This window comes from Lonchura striata, chromosome 17, assembly GCF_046129695.1.
Source record: "Lonchura striata isolate bLonStr1 chromosome 17, bLonStr1.mat, whole genome shotgun sequence".
NCBI lineage: Eukaryota > Metazoa > Chordata > Aves > Passeriformes > Estrildidae > Lonchura > Lonchura striata.
The window spans coordinates 5354687-5376261 of record NC_134619.1 but is presented as its reverse complement, the minus strand read 5'-3'; positions in this window follow the sequence as shown (position 1 = coordinate 5376261).

Genomic DNA, 21575 nt, shown 5'->3' with positions numbered 1-21575 from the left:
TCCCAGCCCAGCTCCAGTGCATGATTCCAGCAAGGGCTGCACTGCTGCATCAGCCCCTTCCCGAGCAGCCCTCGGTGCCTGCAGGTGCTGAGGTGCCCGGGCAATCCGTGCAGCTGGAGCTCAAAGCTGCCAGAGCCATCCTGCCCTGGGCCTGGCTCCCCGCAGGCACTTCTCCATGGCAAAAGTGCTTGCAGATAACAAGAAATTAAGTGCTTCTCAGGCTCCTTTTAGATTATTTCTTTTCAATTTAATATTCAATTTAAATCTTAATTTACTTTTTAAACCCTAATTCCATTGAATTTGCAAAGCACACCTAGAGCTACAGTGTTGAGTGTGAAATGAAGGTGCATGATCTCCCAAGGAGTGTTCAGGTGTGCAGGGCCCTGGGGCCCTGCTGCACCCTAAATCTGGGCTCCCCCTCTCCTCTGGGTCTCCTGCAGGTAAACCCTGCTCAGATCAGGGGGAGACATCAGGATAGAACCCATCCCTTGGCACAGATCACCTCCCTGTCTGCCCTGCCCCGCTCAGAGACATTTAGCAGCACCCAAAACTCTCAGTGCTCCATGTCCTCAGGCTGAGGGGACAGTGTGCAGGAGGTCAGAAAAATAGGAGCACAGAAGAATATCTGGGGACATGGGCACGATGTCACGGCAGCACCTTGGCATTTGAGCTGGAGGTGTCGGTGACACCCCTGGGAGAGGCTCGGCAGCCCAGGAGGGCAAATATTGCTCCATGCTCAGGCCATGCACCAAATTTAGGCAGAGCAGGGTGGAGGAGAGCCAAGGTGCCGCCTGCCAGCCTCTCCTGCACTGCACCTGATGCTCCCAAGTGTTTTTCTCCTTCACTTCAACACATTTAACACAGTGTTCCCATTGCAGCAGCCAAACTGATATCACCGGAGGCAAGACCTGAATCAGATCCTGAAAAAATCAGCTATTTAAATGCACCCTAGCTGCTGCACTCTCGGCAGCAGCGAGACCACAAGACACACAATTTGGAAGCGGAAGTACAATGAGGGAAGGTTTGGTGGTTTTACAAAATCACAGAATGGGAAAAGAGAGCTGCTGGGGGGAAATGAGGTGTGTGGTCCCTCACATGATGACTGGTGAAGACGTGACAATGTCAAAGGCTGTGTGGCCTGGGACAGGGAGCAGGGCATGGATGAGGCTGGTCTCTGCCCTGAGGAGTGGAGCAGATGAAGGGGAGTGACTAGAAAATCCCTCAAAATCCTTTAGGACAAGACAACAGCCCCAGGTGCTGCTCCCTGCCCAGACTGGCCCAAGGTCACTGCACCCCTGCAGCAGCAAATCCCTTCCCCAGCCCCTGGTGCTGCAGGAGTGGATTATCCAACACCACAACATTGTTGGGCCTCTGCTATGGTCAGCTTCTCTGCTGTAATTTGGTTTTTAATTACATTTTTTAAAATTATTTTTGCAACAGTTTGTTTCCAGAATGCTGCAAGTCCTTCTGTAAATCTGGATGAATGAGCTGAGCCTTTGCTTCAACCCAGCTGGGAGCAAAACATCCCGGGAAGGCTGGATTGCAGGGACTGCAGAGCCCTGGTGCTGACAGCCAGTGCCCACCTCCCAAAGGCTGAGCAGTTTGTGACAGGGGTCTGGGATAAGGGAGAAATCATTCCTTTTTGGAAATATCCCAGCAAAGACATCAGAGCTGCCTTTAGGCAGAAGCTGATGAGAGGCTGGTGCAAACTCATCTCCCAAGAGCACCATTAATGCAAGTTTTGTTGCAAGAGGAGGGTGACCCAGGCAAGGGTTAATCGAGGCTGTGCTGTGCACCTGGCACACGTTCACTGCCTCTGCAGCACAGTGGGTGCATATTTATCTATATATATCTTATAGAGAGATATTTATTTATCTATGGCATGCGGGCAGGGGAGCAGACAGGCTCTCCTCTCACCATGGTGGGGTGTGGAATGCCACATGAATTCTCTCCATCATTGCCCTGGAAATCCTGGCAAGCCCAGGGGAGCCTGCAGTCAATCAGCTCTGTATCACTGTGTACCACTGAGGGAGATCTCTGCAGTGTTTTGGGACACCCTGGAGCAGCCATCACCCACACAAACACATCTTCCCCAGCACCCCAGGGACAGCCGAGCACTCAGCACCTCCTGGGCTTCACCTGCTGGGTCCTGGGTTTCCTGATGAGACCTTTCAGTTCTGTTTAGAAGAGTTTTATTGGCTTTTTCTTTTTGAATTGTGATGCTTCAACATCACTGTTTGTAAGAAAGAACTGGAGGATCAGCCAGGTCACAGCCATCAGAGACACAGGGCTGAACTTCTGCCTTGGCAGCTTTTGGCTGTGTTGTTTGTTTGCTTGCGTGGATTATCATCTTCCCTGCCTGTATTGTCCCACTGACAATAAATTCAAAGAAACCAGGGCCCAAAGAGGTTTCCCTAAGGGCATGTCAATTACCTTTCTCTTCCAGCACCACAAATATCCTCTGGCACTTAAAAATCACAGCTTAATTGTGAGAAATGCAGCCCCTTGCTCTAATTATTCATTCTGCACTCTAAGGCAAGCAAAAAGGTAATTAAAGTATTTAGTAGGTAAACTTGGACAGGCAAGGGGTTGATGACTCTGGGAGTGGAGGAGCACAACCCCAAACTAAGGCACTCTATGCAATGGTTTGTGTATGAAGGAGTGGAAGAACATTGTAGACTAACCCTGGAGGTCTCATTTTGTGTGGAATTTCCACTGGAGGCAGCTTGTATTGCTTTGCTGCTGGGAATCTGGTTAGACAAAATACTGCTGGAACTGGGTGGGTGTTTCTGTCCCTGTCCAGCACATCTGAGGTCACTGAGACCGCTGAGCTTCCCTGTCCTGGGGGATGTGACACTACTGGCTTTGGAAGGAGAAACTCAAGAACATTTGAGTCTTGAAGAGGATGGAGGAGAGCCTTCATTCCCCTGATTTGACATCACCACAGGGACCAAGGGGTCCTCCTGGTGCTGGAAACTCAGGGAATTCCTCAGGGTGGAACTGTCCTACTCTGCCCTTGGGGGGGTATGTTCCCTTCTCAGCATTTACTCTCTGAGTGCTTAGTCTCACTCCATCCCCACTCCTTCCTTTCCCCAGATTTTTCTCCATGGGCTGCCTGGCTCCTCCCACATTTAGATGCCAGTCTGTCCTTGCTCATTGTTATTCTCCACCCATCCCCTTAGCTCAGCCTAGTTTCAAACTGCTTTGTCAAGGTGCCAGGATCCCCTGGTGGAGGTGAAGGTTGGCACATCAATGCCACAGATGCATCCCAGAGGATGAGCATCTCTGCACATCTTGTGCCTGGAGAGAGGGACCAGGGGCTCAGAGGTGCCGAGGACCCTCCCTGCAGCAGCACTTCCAGATTTGCAGCCCTGCCTCGGCTGCCAGCTTTACTCCAGCCCCTGGCTTTCCCCTGGGCTCACCAGCCCAGCTATGAGTGCTGTAGCATTTGGGAACCAGCAGCTTTAATTATCTTTTAAACCTCATTATGCTCTTTCCTATGATCTCCTCTTTGTTCTTCCATCCAACCCTCTGTGTCTGCGGGCAGTGGAGAGCTCTGCCTCTCTTTACAGCTCCTCATAGCACCACCACGTTCCCAGACAATGTGCGCATGGAATTTTCATCTAAATCACCCCAAAAGCAGTGACAAAATCCAAGGTTCATCATCATGAATCACAACCGGACCACAGGCAGCGGCAGCAACTCAAGAAGATGCAAATACCTTTGTAGAAATGTCAGGAACATGCCCCATTGCTGGAAAGGGCTTCTCAGGGATTTCCAGCCTCCTCCCATGGGAGAAAAAAGTGCTATCATCCCGGGACACAGAGTCTGTCTTTGTGCTACATATTATTTGTAAGCAAAATAACCCTGTTTGTCCTAGACCAGCTCGTTCTGGAGGCTCTGAAATTAGGTGCCATTACCAGGTGTTATTACTCTGCGGGCATAAAGTTGTACCTAGCGAGCAACCCAGCGAGCTGCAGACAGATGAGGAGGATAATTTTATTCCATCCTTGGAAATGTCAGACTTTATGGGTGAATAAAATACATTCCATTTTCTTCTGTTTATCAATATTGGGCGAAAACAGACTAGAAATTGCTTATAAATGGGGAGTGTTGAGAATAAGGCAATATATTTGTTACCCCTTGCAGATGCACAGCTCTGCCACAGCCACTTCTGTACTGTGTGAAAGAACCACATAAAGCAACAAAACAAGGCACAGATGGGAGGAAGAGTAACTCTTGCTGCCTTTCCATTTACAGCTCTCACAGCACAGGCAGGTCCAGGCCCTGCAGCTGATAGTTGTGGTCACACAAAATTAAATGTTCACTAAGCCACTGCAAATTCTTAGCTTTGAAGGGGAATTTGAAGAACCCTGTAAGGTTATGCTCACCTGAGCTCTGAGCCAAAGGCAAAGCAGAGACCTGGGGCTGGATAAATGAAGAGCAGAGGAGCCCATGGCCGAAGCAAGAGGGGGCAGTGAGGCTGGTGCAGGGAAACACCAGGACCAGGTTTGTTGTGTGCTTGAATTGCCCAAACCAGGTCAAAATCTAGGCACACAGAAAAAATGCAGAGCACCCCTGGGAGCACCGTAATGGTAAAGGGAGGGGTTTCAGAAGGGAGAATAGAACAGCACTGAATGAATTTTCAGACAAATTATACCTAAAGAGGAATGAAACATTATAGTTTCAATTACCACTGTGCCCAGCCACGCAGGTAGTAATTCAAACAAGAAACAATTGCTGGATTGTCACCCTCAAATCAGACACATACCATTTAATTCCATTTACTGAGGGTTCACTGACTGTATTTTGAATCAAATACAGCCATTAATGTGCAAAGATCTGAAAAATGCATGTGTCCCTTTTACAAATGTGACAGTGAGACTGTAATTCCTGTAAAATCTGTTTTCTTCAGGTTGGGCTGCTCCTATTGCCTTTAGTTATGCAGATATTACTTATTAAAAGTTTCACTACGCCAAGCTAGATCTTTCTGAAATGGTTTGCACCTTTTTTTCATGGCACACAAAGAGCATGGTCAAATCCAGCCTTGTATTCCATCACCCAAACTTAGCAAATTGATTCGATTGCAGAACAAGCCACTTTCATTAAAACAATTAAACCCTTACTATTATTGCCATTCCAGCACAAATATAAATCATCAGTTACGGGAACTAAAAGCTTTCAGATGGAATTGCTCTAACACCTGCCTCCTGCAGTGGGCACAGGAAGGGTGATGTGTGCCTGGCTTCTCTGGGGCAGCACTGCTGCTGAAATAAAACATTGCCATATCCAGAAAGTGAATGTTACTGTGCTGCCCTGGTTAGCTCTGGCAGAGAAGCAGCACATGCCTGTGGGCAGGCTGAGCAGCAGGAGCAGTGCCTGGGATGGGAAGGGACGAGAAGAGCTGGCACCTTTCCCCAGGTGATGTCCTGTCCCCAGCAGGGCTGACACAGGGTATGTGTGACCCTGGCTGGGTTTTGCATCATTCCAGCCCTGCACAATGGCTGAGGTGGTGCCTCCCTCGTCCAAGAAATAATTCCATGGGTGGAAGCATCCTGTTCAGTGTGATACAGGGTAATGAGTTTGGGACAAAGCTTGGGGGTTGTCTGGAGTCCTTTTCCTTTTTGAAATAATACCTGCACATGTTCCCTGTGTCAGCACTGTCACACATTCTCTGTGGGGTCACAGAGTATGTTGCCTAATAAAACCAGACCTTTCCATAAAACTCGCCCTTCTGCTCTGGCAGAGGATGCATCAAAGGGCAGATCATTTAAATATTTCACTGGTTACTGTGTGGGTCATCAGAACTGGATATATGTAATTTCAAAGGCTTTTTCTACTCCTGCTCCTCACATCATTCCAGGTCACACTTCCCTACAGGTGCTTGCTGTTGACTCAAGGACACTTCCAGGCAGCAGAATATCAATGGGGCAGGGATGGACAGGCCAGCTCATCCTACACATTTTAAATTGCTTAAAAAGACACAGAAGCCTTTTTGCAGAGAGAGTCTGTGGCAGGGACTGAAGTCAGTGCTCAGCATGGGGCTTAGACAAACAGAGTGGTCATTAGTGACTGTTCTCATTGTCACACCGGTGCAGACTGTTAATTCAGCACAAGAGTCATTAAAAGCAAGCCTCAGTGGAGAGAGAGGTTTTGTAAATGCCAGATGACTTGGCAAAAAGCGAAGAAGACCCTCAATATCCTGCACTACTCTGCTTGTAAATTCAGAACAAAAACTCCCAGGAATTTGCTGGCAACAGGATTAGGCACTAATTATTTTCTTAGGCTGAAAGCTGTTAAAACCCATCCCAGCTTTCCCTCACCCCATAACCAAGATAAGCTCACTGGCCATTCCATGAGTCCCTCTCTTCCAGAGGAGTGCCACCACCTCCAAAGCTCTCCCCCTGACTTCCTTTCTGGGTTGGGAGGGTGGGATCAGCCTTGCACTGATGATGGCTTTGGCATAAATTTGGGGATTATCCATAGACACTTTCCCAGCCTGTCCCCGGCCCTGCTCCAGCCCCAGGGCTCTAATTGCCTGTGGGCTCACAACTGAAGAGCAGCTTCCACTCTGCTGCATGGGTGTCCCTCCCTTAGAGTTCCTCCTACCAGGTGCTTTTAATTTATTTGTATTTCCAGCAGCGATAATTGAGTTATCAATTTTGTGCTCTTTTGGGCCAGAAGCAGAGATCAGAGAGCTATTTTATACAGCTAATTATGGATTATTTCCCATAGCTATAAAACCACAGAGAGACAGATCCAGAAAATATGTCATGAGGTGATCTGTGTCCTCTTCATCTCTACTGGCTTCTCCCTATTGCTTCCTTAAACTCCAGGCTGAATGCCTTCCAGACATCAAAAGCAAGGGATACCTATTTCCTCACAGGACAAAATCTCTTCCCACCCCAGCAGAGAGCTGCATAACATTAAATTCAACTTTTACTGGAATGATCTGTTTAAACCTTTAGCACCTCGTTGAGTCAGGCTGAGATTTATCCCATTTCTGTGCAATTTGGCTATAATCTGGATCATAATGGTGACCCAGGGTCCTTCTGAGGAGTGAAGAATTTGATTATCTTTCCCACTAATGGTTTTTGGGGTGGGGTTGAACAGAATGATCCTTAAGGTGCTTTCCAACCCAGCCCATTCTGTGACTCTATGAATTGGATGTGGCCCTCCACACCCCCCTTGGCTCCCCTCTCCCCTGGTTCAGGTTTTTTTGCTGCAGAGCATCCCTCCATCCCAGGCAGGTCTGAGCTGCCTGGAGCACGCTGCAGTGCAGAGCCAGTGCTGAAGTCCAGCAGATCCTATTTTTATATTTAGGGAAAGAGGCAGGAATCATCTGTGTGTCAGGATTGGGTTTCTGGTGGTGACATGAAGAGGCCATCCAAGATGTATGACCCAGCAAATGTACTGTAATGCACACATCACATTTGTTCTCTAGTAAGTAGATATTGTCTAGGGTGTATTACAGCTGTGCTTTGGTGTTTAATTTAATGTGAGTGAACTGCCTTAATTTCTCTAAATTGTAGTAATAAACATAATGCTAACAGCGATATTGCTAATAATTTATTTTGCAAGTGATTAATCAACAATGAACTATTTTAATTACCTGTTCGGAAATGCCAAATTCTAAATTAATTATGTGTCATTATATGAATTCACATGTATAAATATATGCACTTATATATGAATTCCAAGCCTAATTAAAATGAATAAACCATCAGATTTGGTGAATTCATAGAGCTGAGGGAGGATGTGCTCTCCCCTGTGCTTCTGCCTTTTTGCATTTCCTCCTCGGCACAAAGAAAATCTCATTCCAGTGCTTCATGCAAGTTGTTTGTGATCCTAAAGAAGATATTACCTGGAGAAAGTAGCAAATTCCCTGGGTCCCACACTGCAAAGAGCAGCGTCAAGGCCAGGGGTGTGGGAAGTGGGAGCAGGGGAGGGACGTGGGGGCTGCTGCATTTCCATCTGTGGGAAATGCAGAGTGTGACTCTTTGGGGTGATCTCTGTGCCAGACCTCGGAACTGCCTGGAAATAAACCCCAGTGGGAGATGGAATGGGGGAGAAGGAGGCGATTCCTTGCCCTCTGTTGTTACCAACCATTTTGGAGGGAAGTCAGGGAGTCAGGAAACAGATTCGGGGCACAACCAAAGAGTTTTCCTTTTCAGCTGTGAGGGGGCTGCATCTAGAGATGCTGCAAGACACAGCTGGCAGTGTGGGGTATTTAGCAGTGGGAACACCCCCAGGGACCCCAAAATGAGGCTGGGCAGATCCTTTTTCAGTAAGACTCAAGCCCAGAGCTCATGGCCAAGAGGCCCTCAGTCATCCAGCACTGGCCCAGCAGCAGCAGCAGTGATCCCCAGGGGTTTGGTGGCACAGAGGGGCAGAGGAGGGAATCTCTAATTTAGGAGTGGGAAGCGAGACAGTTCTAATGGTTTGTAGCACAGGCTTGAAAACCAGAATGATTAACGAGAGCAATGCCATGGAGGAACCAGAATCTAAGTAATGAGACCTTTATTTGATACATAATACCACTGGGACCTTCTATAAAGAGAATATCAGGAGTAGGGCTAAGTTTTGCTGGCTTGGGAATGCATCAGGAAGGGGGAGAGTATTGCTGACTCTGCAGTCAAATGCTGGGGCTGTGCACAACGGGCTGCAGTGCTGTTCAACGTGAGCCTGAGACATGTTAATTCACTCATATATTTTCAAATGCTGGAAAGACATCCTGATTTAGTGTGCTGTGTGTATCTATGCAGAGTTGTGGGTTTAAAATGCAGTGTCCAGAACCTGATTCCATCACCTCATGGTTGAACTCAAGCTGGGAGATGAAGAAGCCATTAGATACATATCAAGAACTTCCAGCCAAAAAATTACTTATCGTTTCAATTGAAGGAGAAGAAGTTGTAGAGAGTTTAGGTATGGATGTCAGAACCACAGCAGTTAAGAGCAGAGATGTATGAGAGATTGGGAGGTGATAACTTAGATAAATTGGTGTCTCATCCATATTAAGGAGACAGCTCATCCTCAGTTGCTGCCGGATGACACGAACAGTGGAGCGTATATGGATACTAAAATACATTGGTCTTAAAGTTAAATCCCCAAGAACCATCAGAAATAAGTCTCAGAGGCCAAAGTGAGATTTGATGCACGCTGTAAAAATATGCAGTCTGTCAGAGCATGCTGCTCTCTCCATATAACTTCCACCGTTTGCGGGACAATTATAGGGAAAACAATCCTGTGATCTGTAAAGCAGCTGCTGGAGTGGTTTTATTCACTAACTCAATGCTATGCAGAATCATTGCCAGCAACATCTCCAGAGGTGTGTGCATAATAGAGAGACATCAAGTCAATGAGTCAAAACATCAGAAAATAAAATTCAGATGAACCTCACATTCAAAAATTATATCATCTGTCATTTAACACTGTCTGAAGACCTCCTTATTGAAATAATGCATCTAAACCAAAAGCTACCCCAGGCAGTAATACCAGACTGTGCTGCTGTGTTTAGGAGCTACCAGGAGCTGGGGTTTTCTGCACCTTGAGCTGGCTGCCAAAGAAGGGAAGCTGGGGTTATAAGACCAGTGGGGATCTCCAAGCTGAAGCATCCCAATGGCTCGTAGAGGGGAAACAGAGGGCACTGGGAGGGTTTCTTCCTCTCCTGTACCCATGTTAAAGCCTGCTAAAATGAGGAGTGGCCCCCCAGCGTCACCCATTTCCTTTGCTGTGTAGATGTTTACCATAATTTTCCTTTCAACATCCAAATTTGCCTCTGAAAGAGAGTTTGTATCCAAATGCAAACTTAATTTGCCCTCACTGACATTACACCTCACTGGATTAGTCCCTTCATGCCTCCCATTCCAAAACACCTGTCGAGATAAGAAGTTACCCTTTTTGAAAAGGCAGCCTTGGAAGACCTTTAACTTCCCTAACTAAATTCTGATTGTGCTATTTTCCCCAAGCACCGTGTACAGCATTGTCTCTGCACTGCAGCTTAAAAGGAACAATTCCCTGCAGATGCAGGTGCCTGCAGCCAGGAATATCTGCTCTGGGATGCTTTGGCAGGGATATCACAGCACGGGCCATAAGGCAAGAGCACATACATGTAAATATAAAATGTGTATGGCTGTGCATGAGCTGCACACAGGCAGGGGCAGGAGGGAAGCACCGCTGCTGGATAATGAGGCTGAGCTGAGTGAGAATGAGCAATGAGCATCTCTGCTGGAAGCAAAATCAGGAACTTGGGTGAGCTTTGCTACTTAGGCAACAAATCACTGGGTGTGCTCGAGGGTTCATTTTTCATTGGGAAACACCAGTGAAACGAGTACTTTGCTTCTTATCTCTTTATTGCTTATCAGTGCTTCTTTGCCCTTCATTTCTTGGAAAAGGCATGGTGCTTAAATGGGTTGAAGGGTGGACACTGAGAGAACTAAGCCACCTCTTTAATCCCAGAGGCTTCATCAAGGGTTCATTTTGCTCTCCGGGAAAATCTCTGTCTTCCCAGATCACTCGCCTCCCTCTCTCTGCCATCCATCTAGGTTGCTTTGTCTGTATCTGAAGTCATGCTTGCCATCCTTTGAAGAGGTAGTCTCCTCTAAAAAATCAATAGTTAACATTGTCTTTAAATAGTCTGACATTTACCTTTACTGCAATTTTCATTTCTTTCTGGGATTGCTCAGACATTTGTATTACCCGTGTACATTCCTTATTTCTCTGCCTGTAGCCACAGACCAGGAGCTTTGCAGGGATGGCAATCCTGGTGGGGTAGCTCCCAGCCACAAATAAAGAGACTTTTGCAAGATAATTGAGAGGACTGGTGCTTGCTAATAGAAGCCTCTTTAATTTATGAAAGACATCAGCTGAGAATAATTACAAGCAAAAGGGTATCGTAAATCCCTGAAGAAAATACATGCTGAATGCAGTTTGCCCAACAAGCAAATCTGAATGCTAGCCCAAAGGTCAAAATAAAAGACTGTGAGCTTTAACCTCCTGAGCCATCCACCTTTCCTTTGGCTCTTGTCAGGAACTTGTCTGGGGGTTCATGTAGAAAGCTGCCTGTTCAGAGCAGGGCCATTTGCAATCTGGGAAAGTTAAGCAAATTAGCAGAATTATTAGGTAAGAGGCAATTCTCCACAGCCTGCAAAGCAACTGCTTGTTAAATTAGCTCACACGGGAGAATTGCACTGATCGAATGATGGTTGCAGTGTTTGCAGAGGGAAGACTGTGCAGGCATTTCCTTTGAAATAACGCTGCTGTACTCCAGCTAAAGAATAAAAAAGGAGAGTTTATGCACATTCCCTTGGCAGGCTCCCTGCACAAATATACTGTGGAAGATGCCTTTGTCTTTTAAACACATTTCTTCTACCCATTTCCTTCTGCAATAATAATAATAAAACTAATAAAGAAGAAAAACCCAACCCCCTCAAACTATCTACTTCTAAAAATAGGGAGGGTTGCAGGAGAACTGATGCCACCAGACCCCTGGAAGCAGGTGGCTCGATGCTCCCAGTCCCCTCTGGGACTTGCAAGGACACCTGGGCTTTTGCTGCCTTGCTGTCCTGGGAAGACTGTGGGAATGTGGCTTTCAGCAGCAGAAACAGAGTCCCCCAAGAAGACAAGGAGAGGGTGGCTCACCCATGGTTTCTGATATGTCTGTCTCACTTTTATATACTCTTTGGTTATTGATTTGGTATTTTTATACCTTATATAGTGCACTTAGTACACGAAAAATGGATTCACCAAGTAAATGTGCTTTATTAGCAGGTCTCTGATGGAAAATTATGTCAGTTTTCCATTTAAAAGATGCATCAGATTAATTCACTCATGAATCAATCTGTCTACGCTTGAAAATCTACTCACACCCCACATTAAATTGTCCGGTGTGATACTGCAGGCTGGAGATCACAATGGAAGTTTTGAAATGATGAAAAGGTATTATTGTGAAGTTTTTAGCATTTCCAAGACAGCAAGAAATGAAATGCTCATCCCCAAAATGAAGTGGAGCTGTTACACCAGGCTTAGCTCCAGCTTCCCTCACAGGAGATGAAGCTGCATCTGTTAAAGTAATTTGGTGTTTTTTTCTTTTTTTTTCCTTTCTTTCTTTTCCTGCTTCTTTCTATGACCGACAGATGTCCCAGCTCAAAGGGCTGTCCCAGGTTTTGTCCTTCCTTCAGGCTTTTTTTTGGCTCACAGGGCCATGATCCTCACCATGGAAAGATGGATTACACCTGTACTTTCCAGGTGACCCACAAAAGGGGGATAGGAATTAATTTTTTTCCTATGATGAGTAGAGGCTGCAGGATCATTCATTATTTGTTCCTGAGTGAGTGCTGCACAGGGCCACCTTACTCCTGTCAGGATATCAGCTGATGGCTGGACACTGGAATATTTGGGAAACAGGTTCAAATCTCTCCCTCTCTCCTTCTTTCCCCACTCCTGTCCCTCTATGCAGGAGAAAGCAGAAATCACCTGCCAGGTATTGCATGAAGTGATTTATGGGATTGAAGGGCAGAAAGAGCTGGAGGCAGATTTTATCAGAGATGCTAAAAGATGTGAAGTAATTGTCCCATGTGGAATTGGAAAAAAGCCCTCGCTGTTGATTTTCTTCAAGAGAAAGGTTGCCCATGCTCTGCCCCTTCACTCAGTTACTCAGCCTCGTGTATCCCTCCTGTAGCAGATGCTGCTTCTCCTCAGCCCCAGCTCTGTGGTGCAATCCCACCTTTCAGCCCCAGGGCTACATGAAGCATCTCAGTGTTTATTTTTGGTGTAGTAGAATAAGAGACAAGTGCTTAGAGCCAGCTCAGATCCCTGGGTGCACATCAGTATCACAAGCATAAGGCAAGAGCAGTTGAACATTAAAACAGGGAGTCTCTCTTGGAATCATTCAGGTTGGAAAAGACCCCTAAGATCATCAAGTCCAACCATTAAACCCATATCCAATCCAGGCAGGCCAATTGCATAATATAATTGACATGGAGCATCGACAAGCTATTTTCTATTGTCCTTTTGCTTGCTTAATGCTCCAAAATGAGGGCCTTTCTTCCTTGTGAGGGAAAGGAGGACGTATCCCACGCAGGCTGGGCGCTACTAGAGCTGAGTGCTGCTGCAGGAGCTGAGGGAACGCATGGAGCCCCGCCACCGCCCGCTGTCTGGCCACCTCAGCCACCAAGGGAAGGACATCTGCTCCAACCTCAGCCAAAAAAGGGCCCGTGGGCACGGTTCATCTCATCTGCAAGCAGCTCAGGCTGCGCGGGCGGCCGCCGTCGTGCAGCTCAGCGGGGAGGGCAGTGAAGGAGCAGCCTTCACCTGAGGGATCCTTCCTGTTCTCTCCTTGGGTGTGCAGGAGATCCCTCCATCCAACCCTTTCTTCCTCTGGAAAACGTGTGCAGCACATCCCGCTGTTTGTGTTTAATCCAAACTAATGTCCTACGGCTATGATACGCGTGATTATGGCAGTCATTTTTAATTAGGGGTTGTGTCAATGTATTGACATTTTTATCGCTTTTGGGGGAAGTAGAGGATATTTTCCTGCAGGTGAACTCCTCTCTTCGTGGTTCTCTATCCCTCCAGCTGCACTGCTTGCTTATTAAAAAATGCAATGCTATTAAGCCCATTCTTTGTTCAAGTTAATTAAACAACTTGCACAATATCAAATCCAAGGAATGCAGAATTCAGATTCCCACCATCCTTTAGCAAGATTTATAATCTTATCCTGAGTGCAATATTTATCATTAGCAAAAGCCCTGGCAGCATCTGGAAAACAGTGTGATGAAGAAAGAGAGTGCATTCAATGTCTTGCTGAGAAGTGGTGTTAGTCAGGAATGGCTCAAGCCACTCATTGCCCTGCAGAAGATATTGTTCACACAGAAAGAAAAGGGAAGGCAGATCATTACATTTATTGGTCACTGCTTTTCAAGAGTCAATAAAGACCTACTGGAAAAGACATGGTTAGTAGCAGGAATATATATTTTTTGTCTATCTCAAAAATACCTTTGGCTCAACAGCTTTATATAACACCAGTAGAAGATCTGACTTCTGCCTGATATGTCAGGATGAATCTTCCTCCTGGATGATGGTCCTGGTGTGGATGGTGCTCACATTGTACAGTTTTTAATGTCTTTAACCATCTTTAGCTTTGTATCCTGATTGCCCCTTCAGGCTATATGTCAATGCCATCTGGGAGGAAAAGAAGAGACTTCTGCTCACTCGCCGTTGTAATGCAGATCTCCTAACTAAAATTGTGCTTCCATCACTTGACAAACTGTCAGCACAGAACAATTATCTGCCTTTTGGCTTGCTTGTCCTTTATTTTCTCCCCTCTCAGAAAAACAAAAAAAAAAAAAAAAAAGAAAAAAAAAAAGAAAAACAGGTGAAGGAAAAGGATGCACAGAAAAAAACTCCGTGGACAGAGTCCAGCTGATCTGATCACACCACCTGAGCCACTTGAAGATCAAAGGCAGAAGTGGGTCCTTTCTTTGCCACCTCTTTTGCCACCTCTTTTTCCTGTGATTGACTGGTGAACGCTCTCAGGTCTTTGGGGCAGAGAGCATGCCTGTTTTTGTCTGTCTTAAGTCCTGTACAAATATGGATATTAGAGTATTAGTGTATTTAGGCTGATGTGTTCAGCAGCTCTAGATTATGAATTGCTCCTCAAAATAACGTTTGCATTCGCCGACAAAGGTCTTTATTACAGAAGAGGGTCAAGCAAAAAGGATTATTCTTGCTAATTATTCGCTGTTATTTAATATTTGCACAAAAGGTTTGCAGGACTGAGTCCTCAGGATTGCCTTGTTTGAGAAGCTAATAGGGTTTCCAGGAAACCAGCAGTGTCTGGTGAGCCATCAGAGCAGCCTCTTAGCAGATATGGGAAACAATTAGATTTGATGTAGTTAAGAATGGTTGGCTAAAATTTTCTAATGACTTAGCCAGGACCTGAGCCTGGGATTTTCAAAGTCAGTGGTAAGACTTTCACTCAGAGCTGCGCTTTATGGGAAATCGACTGAAGCAGATCCAATTTTCAGACCATGGATGGGTTCAGGGTCCAGGCAGCTCCCGGATGCAAAGGGCAGATATCAGTGAGCTCCAAACCCTGCTGTTGCCTCAGGAAGGATTTGGGAGTGAGCAAGGCTGAAACACAAGTTGTTGGGAAGGATATTTACAATATTTTGGCCCATGCCTTACATTTGCTCCTACACATTATCAGTCCCTAGAGAGTTCCCCTGAAGTCTACCTGCTGCCTTCTTCTTGGGCCTCATATTTCCTAGACCATAATGGCTGTATTGGTATAGAAATTGCATGCTAAGTGAACTGAATTTCTCATTCCATAAAGACATAATTAGCCAATAAAAACACGGCCAGAAATCTTCAAGCATGGGTGCCTGAAGGTGGGATCCACATTTCGGCATCTAAATGCATGGCCCAACTTTTAGGATCCCTGTGAATTCATATCTTCTCTTGCTTCCAGAGAACTGGAATCTTCCCTGCTATTCAAGGTGACTTTGGGAGTACCAAACTTCTTTAAGGAAAATATATTTCATTTACATTCCCTGTTTTTGTTCAAGTTGCAATGCCTCCAGCTTCCCCATTTGACATTTTTTAGTAACTTAATTATCATTACCAAGGAAGAATGTTAATAATGGTGTTGTTTAAATTGGATGCAGCTCTGGGGAACAAGAGAAAATAACCCAGATTGTGGGAGCAGGCGGAAGGAGCATGGTATTTTGGAAACCCAGGCCACAACCTGCTGGAAGCATCTGTTTCTATTCAGACTTTTCCTCTAGAGTCCCAGCATCATTCACAGCCCAGACTGCCAGCAATCAGGGAATTGTGCTGAGGATTTCCCTTCCCTTGTGCTTTCATCCCAAGGATGTTCAGGAATCTCAGGACTGGCAGTGGCAGCATTGAAGTGGTTTGCCTGGACAGTCATTTGTGCCTCAGCAGATGCCTTTGCTTGATCCTTCTGAGATGGGAATTAGGAATTGGGATTGAGTAGTGCACAGAAACCAGCATGGATAATTACAAAGCAATTAGTCATCCAGGACAGATAGTGTGTCAAGAGGTCACTCAGAGTTACAGAGGTGGTGGCCACTTGGCTTGTTTTGCCAAGGGCAGAGCTGTGCTGTGAGGCTTCAACTGGAAAGCAATGAGCACTCTCAATACCCACGGCTGCAAACTGCCTCCATGCTCATACAGGCATTTGTTGGAGCTGCTCCTTTTCCTCTATTTGCAGGCAAAAACATCAACAAATGCATTTTGCACTCACTGCAATCTTCTGTCAGATGCACTCTTTTGGGTGCATCACTGGGTGCTTAGAAAGATGCTGCAGTTGTGAAGATAAATAAATTTAAAAAATAGAAGCTGTAACTTCTTTTACATGTTCCTAAGAAATCTGTTGGTGGCAAGAAGTAAAATGTACCTGATCTGACTGAAGTATATGGGAAAAAAAACACATGTAGACTTCAGTAGGATATCGACATGGATGCTTAGGCACTGTTAAAGTGCAGAAAAATGAGCCAGCAGGATCAAGTAAGCAATATTTTCCTTTTAGCTGAGGAAAGGCAGTCCTGCAGTAACACTGCTCCTCATGTCTTTGCCTTTTAAATACCCAGTGACATAAATATTAGATGCATGTTAAGCCTCAGATCCATCAAATGACTCCTTATCTTGAAGCACATGAATATTCTTGGCCCGAGTATGAACACTTAAATGGTACCTAAAGGACCACGGATGTGAAATGAAGTAAACCGAATTTCTAGTGTGTGAAACAGACAAATCTCTGCACACTCTTATGCCAGGGGTTAACTTGGGCCAGGTGTTGTTAAGAAGTAAAGACATGAATAATCTCCCATCAGACTTTTGCATCCAAATGGCTCATTAAAGCTGCAATATTCATAGCTCGTGAGAGTCCTATAGATTTACGATGGCTAGGAAAGGATGACGCCCAGCTTACTTTCCCACCAATCATTATTACACGGGAAAGTGAGCGATTTTCTTTAACTCCATTAGCATAACATTAGTGCTTATAAGGACCAGACTGAGGTAGAGACTTTACAAGTCTTTTAGGTCAACAAAGTCAAAGAGGGAACTGTTTAGGAGCACAGCTTATATCTCATTAACAAAAAAACCATTGCTGGCTAGTGCAGACTGTGGATATTTGCAGTTTGGGGCAGTGAGGAAGCAGTTGGTATTCCCAACTCCTTCCCAGCTCTGGTAGCCCTGTAGCTGATTTCTTCACTAGAGCTGTGGAAGGAGCATCTCGGCGCATGGTACAAAACACAAGGAGGGAACTTCAGATCAAAACCTTTATTCTTCCTTGCAGCAGATGAAACAATGAGGCATGGGGCTCCTGGGTGGGTATGAGCAAACACATATGAAAATGCACAGCATTTGCAGTGGGAACACACTGGGTTACAGCTGAGATCAATGGAGAGGCTGATAGAGATTATCAATCCTGAGTGGTCTCCCTTAGGCAGAATTGACTGGCAACCACATAATGACTCAGGCTCAGCCCACCAGTTTAGAGCCTGAGTGATAGATCTGTAGATGCCAATCATCATCATTTCCTTATCAGCAGTGTTCAAGTGGCCATTTGTCTTCTACCTGAGCCGCCCTGGTCGGGTTCAAGTGTTTCATCCTCCAAGGTGCGTCTGAGAGATCAATGCACAGCTACAGCTGGTTGAAGGGGACCAAATCCATTGAACAGTTGATTTGGTTCCATTTTACCAGCTTTAGCAAAGCATTTGGCCTCATGGGCTGTGGCAGCAGAGAAGAGAATTCCTCAGGGTCTTTTCTTTCCCAGCTGCCTGGACCTCTTCTGAACTTGCTGCCTGATGCCGCACTGGTTCAAATGGCTTCACTTTCAGGCAGTCAGGATTTATTTAAGCTTCTTAGAGGCTACAGCTGAAGAGCAAGTCTGAATTAAAGAGGCAGGTTGAACAGCAGTGGAATAGTCTGCAGCAGTAACCATCAGCCTGAAGCGTTTTTAAACTTGATATTTGACTCTGTTTTGAGAGCCACGTTCTATTACAGTGTGACATAAGTAAATGTTAAGCTACTGTTTTCATCCAGATGCTTTAATTATCACCTCCTTCCCCCTTTCCTTTCAGTGTTTTATGGTGTGCTGTCCTCCTCCATCCCCGTGTTTTGGTGTCTGAAGTGACACCTAACACGCAGCAGCACAGATGTCGCCTGCTACAGCCAGCCCAGCCCACAGCCAAGGAACTCAGGCTGCAGAACTCTTCTCCCCTCAGGGCTCTCCTTGAAAAATGGGAGGGAAAAGACTGGAACACCTGAAATCTTTTTTTAGAGGTTAGCAAACTTTGCTTCCCTACTGTGAAGCCTCCTGTGTTTTCTCATCTGGCATTAAAATCAGCATTTTCAGGAGGTTGAAGGCCTGCTCATGCAATGGTTGCATTTGCTCACCAGAAACCAACAGGAAAGTGGTGGAAAGGAAACAAAAGGGAGGAATGAAAAAAAAAAAAAAAAAAGCTTTACTTTCTTGCAATCTCATAATCTGGCAATTTGTCCCCAAATGAGGAAAGCAAATCCCTGCTACACCACTGCTGTCCAAGTCACTCCTGTGATGGTTCACATCTCAACACTGGGGTGTTGATTTCTCCTGGAGAGCCCTGCAGCATGAACACCCCACTGCTAAAAATAACCCAGTAAATCAAATTTAAAAATCACAGCAGCTCCGATCATTTCTGCAGTGGGAGCCAATAAAGTCAGGCCTTTCCTTCTTAACCCGGAGCCACGCGCAGATATTGCACATTGCCATGTGCATAACCTATTTAAAGAATTTATATGCGTCAGAAGGCAAAGGTGACTTTTCCCCCCCTCTCCCTCGCAGCCCACCACGCTGCAAGATGATACCAGGGAAAAGCACCTGTGCTTGGAACCTCTGCCCGCAGGAATATTGCAAGTGGGCCAGCATTTTATCTCCTGAAGAATTCCAGGCTTCGCATTGTCACGGTAAGCACTGCAGATCACTTAACTGCCCAAACCCGTTACTCTAAGCTGCCTATAAATAAATGGAGAGAGAGATGGAGAGAGAAAGCGAGACAGAATAGCTTTTAAAAAAGATCTCTACAATTAATTTAATCAAGTTATCTGTAGGTACCTTTACAAGAGACAATCAAGCCAAGGAACTAAATGGAAACTTAGACAGTGCAGACCTGGAAGTATTAAATTCATCCTTTGGTGACTTACGGGAGGCAAAGGAAAGTAATTATTTACTGGTGATTGGGTACAGGTGGAAATGCCATTAGCGAGCAAGGCTGTACAGAGCTAAGTCCTGATGGGCACATGGATTTTGGGATAGAGTGCATCAAACTGCCTGAGCATCACCACCTCAAACACAGCCTGCACATAGGTATGTGTGCACTGTCCCAGCCCTGTTGATTTGGGATCAGTCCTTTGAAAGCAGCACTGTGGGGTTACACTGAGCATCTTCTGCTGGGGACCAGAGCTGTCCCCACTCCTCCCTTCTTTGCTTTGGGGAGTGCCTTGGAACATATTTGAAATCAATGTGAGTCAGCGTGGATGTTCTATAACATTTTGTTTAAATTCTCTGCAGTGAATTATGGGTAAGGTTTTCCTTTTTAGAAAATTAGGTTTTCTCTTCTGGATGCCATTAATCAAAACTAATGATGTCTCTCTGGTGGTGAGGCTTTCCCAGCAGCTGAGAAAGAGCAGCCCACGTTATAAAGCTGGGGAGGGCTGCAACCCACAGGGACTTACAGCCTCCCAGCAGGGAGTGCCCAGGTCTCTGCCAGCCCAGCACTGCCAGGCTGGTCTCTGGGGCTGTACCAGCCACCCTAACAAGATGGATTACAGATGTGGTCAGAGGTCTGAGCTGTCTGAAGCCCCTGATCTCTCTAGTGAGGCAGGGCTCATTTCCAAATGCCTGTGGGCCCCCTCCACTATGAAATAGGAGGGATTCAACAGGCAAGATCTGACAGTAGAATTTGCCAATCCTAACAGCCAGGCAGGGATCGGTGCTGCTCTCCCTTCCAGCCTGTGCCAATGCTGCAAGTGCAGCCTGCAACAGCACCCCAAACCAGGCCCAAAACCTCAACCACCCAACACCAGCACGGTCAGGTTTGTGCCCAAAGCTGAGTCAGGTTTAATCATCCCCTCATGAAGTTGGGTCTTGCATTGGAAAGGTGTGGGAAGAGCTGGTGCCTCCCTTCTCCTGGCCCCGCCACCGTGACCTGGCAAAGCCTACAGGAGCTGTGGGATGGCACTGGAGAGCCATGGGCATGTGGAGAGCCAGGGGTTAGAGGTGAATCAAGGCCAAAATAGCAGAACAAACACATGCCTGGCTTTTCCTGCTCTGGTGACCCTTGTGTGGTGCCTGTGCCTGGCTGCTGGCTCTGCTGTCCATGATTATATCCAGGAAAATGGGCAAAAGCCCCCAGAGCTGTGGCAAGTAGGGTCAGTAGTACCCAACACGAGAATCTCCTCTATTGCAGATCTTTCCACTTCAGCCTCAATATTCTAATAAAGATGTGTTATAGACAGTACAGAAAAGCCAAAGAATTTATCAGCATTTGTCGATATTCTTAATGAAGCAGAAGATTCAACATGCAATAGAATTAGCCTACAACAAACCCTTGCATGGGACCCATCCTTCTGAGTCCAGAAATCTCCTGCCTATTCCAGTCCAATACACTTTTGAGAAATGAGCAGCCCTTCAAGCCATTATCATTATAAGCTAAAAGGCCAAATGAGACAAAGTACTGTTGCTCTTCATCTGAATAAACAAATCATTTTTAGATCAAATGCATGAACAATTTATCATTCTAAAATCCAATCAAAAGGAAAAAAACAACAATACAGAACATTGATTTCCTACAGCTTTATCTTAATGAAGTGCACATTCCCTTTGTAATTAGCTTTGGAAGGTTTTTTTTTCCCTTTCCCAAAGCTAATGTGTTATTTGATTTCCATCCAAACATTACTAAATTGGAGGAAATTTCCTCAAAATGAAGTGGCTTTTGATAATACAGGAAAATGTCTACTCTCTCACATTGCTATTTTTTCCCCCAAACAGACATACTTATACTGCAGATGATTCAACTTTATTGCATGGTGTCTTTGTGAGGATGTTTAAATCAATGCCACAGTTGCAGGATCTGCCCAATGTGCCATTTGTAAACCAGAAAATACAAGCTCGCTGCTTTTATCCTTTTCCTTACAGACATCAAATATTAATTGAACTTACATTATTACAGCGAAAAAGTAGACTGTGTTTTATTAACATTTCTAAAATTAAAGATGTTCAACCCAAAAAGTAGACTCCAGACAAGGCTCAAGAGCCTTCTGCTTGGATTTTATTTGACTTAATTAAAAAGCATTCAGTTCCTTTGTGCAGTAAGGCAGTTGCTGACATTGCAGTAGCCACTCAGTCTTTCAAACCAAAACTATTACCTGAACTTAATAAAGTGTCTATTTAATTTATACACCCTCATGAACTCACCTGTCTCCAACAAACACAACATGGCTCTTGCTAATGAGCAGCGAAGGCAGCAACTTGACAGGAAACTCACCAGCACCCCAGGGTGACTCAA